The sequence below is a fragment of the Schistocerca americana genome, chromosome 1 (assembly GCF_021461395.2).
Source record: "Schistocerca americana isolate TAMUIC-IGC-003095 chromosome 1, iqSchAmer2.1, whole genome shotgun sequence".
NCBI lineage: Eukaryota > Metazoa > Arthropoda > Insecta > Orthoptera > Acrididae > Schistocerca > Schistocerca americana.
The window spans coordinates 12667167-12670984 of NC_060119.1; positions in this window are offsets into that span (position 1 = coordinate 12667167).

Sequence of the window (3818 nt, forward strand, 5' to 3'; positions counted from 1 at the left end):
ACGGCACAATGCCAACATAAGTACTAGAAGAATAAATCTTCTAGAGTTTGTGGTTTAAGCGGCACCTGGGAGACCAGTATTAGTTTCCGATGCACCAGTGCATTTTTACTGTATCCCTTGGACCTTCACATTGATCATGAAAACAGAAATTGCATCGCGATTGAATACAAAATGGACAAGGCCGACTGAAGTACAAGAAGAATGAATCTTCTAAGAGTTCGTGGTTTTTGCGGCTCCTGGGAGACCAGTATTCGACTCCGATGCATTAGTGCAGGTTTACCGTACCCTTGCACCTTCACATTCCCATGAAAACAGAAATTGCATCGGGATTGAATACAAAAGGGACAATGCCGACTTAAGTACAAGAAGAGCGAATCTTCTAAGAGGCTGGGGATTGAGCGGCCCCTGGGAGACCAGTATTAGATTCCAATGCAGCAGTGCAGGTTTACTGTATCACTTCGAGCTTCTCATTGACCATGAAACACAGAAACTGCATTGGAATTGAATACAAAAGCCACAATTCCGACATAATTACAAGAAGAGTGAATCTTCTAAGAGTTTGTGGTTTGAGCGGCTCCTGGGAGACCAGTATTATATTCCGATGCACCACTGCAGGTTTACTGTATCCCTTCGGCCGTCGCATTGACCTTGAAACACAGAAATCGCATCGGGATTGAATACAAAAGGGACAATGCCGACTTACATACAAGAAGAGTCACTCTTCTAATAGTTTGTGCTTTGAGTGGCTCCTCGGAGACCAGTAGTAGATTCCGATGCACCACTGCAGGTTAACTGTATCCCTTTGACCTTCACATTGACCATGAAGCACCGAAATCTCATCGGGATTGAATACAAAAGGGACAATGCCGACTTAAATACAAGAAGAGTGAATCTTCTAAGAACTTGTGGTTTAAGCGGCTCGTGGGAGCCCAGTATTAGATTCCGTTACACCAGTGCGGGTTTACTGTATCCCTTGGACCTTCACATTGACCATGAAGCACCGAAACTGCATCGGGATTGAATACAAATTGGCAATGCCGACTTAAGTACAAGAAGAGTGAATGTTCTAAGAGATTGTGGTTTGAGTGGCTCCTGGGAGACCAGTATTAGTTTCCGATGCACCAGTGCAGGTTTACTGTGTCCCCTGGAGCTTCACATTGACCGTGAAACAAAGAAATCTCATCGGCATTCAATACAAAAAGCACAATGCCGACTTAAGTACAAAAAGATTTAATCTTCGAATAGTTTGTGCTTTGAGTGGCTCCTGTGAGACCAGTATTAGATTCCGATGCACCACTGCATTTTTACTGTACCCCTTGGACCTTCACATTGACCATGAAACACAGAAATTAGTGCGGGATTTTATACAAAAGGGACAATGCCGACTTAAGTACAAGAAGTGTGAATCTTTGACGAGTTTGTGGTTTGAGTGGCTCCAGGGAGACCAGTATTAGATTCCGATGCACCAATGCAGGTTTGCTGTATCCTTTGGACCCTCACATTGACCATAAAACACAGAAATTGCATCAGGATTGAGAACAAAATGGACAATGCCGACTTAAGTACAAGAAGAGTGATTTTTCTAAGAGTTTGTGGTTTATGCGGCTCCTGGGAGACCAGTATTAGATTACGATGAACCAGTTAAGGTTTACTGAATCTCTTGGACCTTCACATTGACCAAGACACACAGAAAGTGCATCGGGAATGAATACAGAAGGGACAATGCCGACATAAGTACAAGAAGAGTGAATCTTCTAAGAGTTTGTGGTTTGAGCGGCTCCTGGGAGACGAGTATTAGAATCCGATGCACCAGTGCAGGTTTACTGTATCCCTTAGACCCTCACATTGTCCATGACACACAGAAATCGCATCGGGATTGAATACAAAATGCACAATGCCGAACAAAGTACAGGAAGAGTTAATGTTATAAGAGTTTGTGCTTTGAGCGGCTCCGACGCACCAGTGCAGGTATACTGTATCCCTTGGGCCTTCACATTGACCATGAAACACAGAAATTGCATCAGGATTGAATACAAAATGGACAATGCCAACTTAATTACTAGAAGAGAGAATCTTCTAAGAATTTGTGGTTTGAGCGGCCCCTGGGGACCAATATTAGATTCCGATGCACCAGTGCAGGTTTACTGTATCCATTGGACATTCACATTGACCATGAAGCACAGATATTGCATCGGGATTTAATACAAAAGGGACAATGCCGGCTTAAGTACTAGAAGAGTGAATCTTCTACGAGTTTGTGGTTTGAGCGGCTCCTGGGAGACCAGTATTTGATTCCGATCCACCAGTGCTGGTTTACTGTATCCCTCGGACCTTTACATTGATCATTAAACACAGCAATTGTATCGGGATTGAATACAAAAGTCACAATGCCAACTTAAGAACAAGAAGAGTGAATCTTCTAAGAGTTGGAGGTTTGAGCGGCCCCTGGGAGACCAGTATTAGATTTCGATGCACCAGTGCAGGTTTACTGTATCCCTTGGACTTTCACATTAACCATGAAACACAGAAATCGCATCGGGATTGAATACAAAAGGCACAATGCCAACTAAAGTACAAGAAGAATGAATCTTCTAAGAGTTTGTGCATTGAGCGGCTCCTGGGAGACCAGTATCAGATTCCGATGCACCAGTAGTGGTTTACTGAATCCCTTGGACCTTCACATTGACCATGAAATACAGAAATCGCATCGAGATTGAATACAAACGGCACATTGCCAACTTAAGTACTAGATGAGTGAATCTTCTAAGACTTTGTGGTTTGACCGGCTCCTGGGTGACCAGTATTAGTTTCCGATGCACCAGTGCAGGTTTACTGTGTCCCTTGGAGCTTCCAATTGACCATGAAACAAAGAAATTTCATCGGGATTCATAACAAAAGGCATAATGCCGACTTAAGTACAACAAAAGTGAATCTACTAACAGTTTGTGCTATGAGCGGCTCCTGGGAGACCATTACAAGACTCCAATGCACCAGTGCAGGTTTACTGTATCCCTTGGACATTTACATTGTCCATGAAACACAGACATTGCATCGAAATTGAATACAAACGGCACAATGCCAACCTAAGTACTAGTAGAGTGAATCTTCTAAGAGTTTGTGGTGTGAGCGGCACCTGGGAGACCAGTATTAGTTTCCGATGCACCAGTGCAGGTTTACTGTATCCCTTGGACCTTCACATTATTCATGAAAACAGAAATTGCTTCGCGATTGAAAATAAAATGGACAAGGCCGCCTTAAGTACAAGAAGAGTGAATCTTCTAAGTGTTTGTGGTTTGTGCGGCTCCTGGGAGACCAGTATTAGATTCCGACGCACCAGTGCAGGTTTGCTGTATCCCTTGCACCTTCACAATGACCATGAAAACAGAAATAGCATCGGGATTGAATACAACAGGGAATATGCAACTTAAGTACAAGATGAGCGAATCTTCTATGATTTTTGGGGTTTAAGCGGTTCCTGGGAGACCAGTATTAGATTCCAATGCACCAGTGCAGGTTTAATGTATCACTTGTACCTTCACATTGACCATGAAACACAGAAATTAGTGCGGGATTTAATACAAAAGGACAATGCCGACTTAAGTACAAGAAAAGTGAATCTTCTGCGAGTTTGTGGTTCGAGCGGCTCCAGGGAGACCAGTATTAGATTCCGATGCACCAATGCAGGGTTACTGTATCCTTTGGACCTTCACATTGACCTTGAAACACAGAAATTGCATCGGTATTGAAAACAAAATGGACAATGCCGACTTAAGTACAAGAAGAGTGAATCTTCTAAGAGTTTGTGGTTTAAGTGGCTC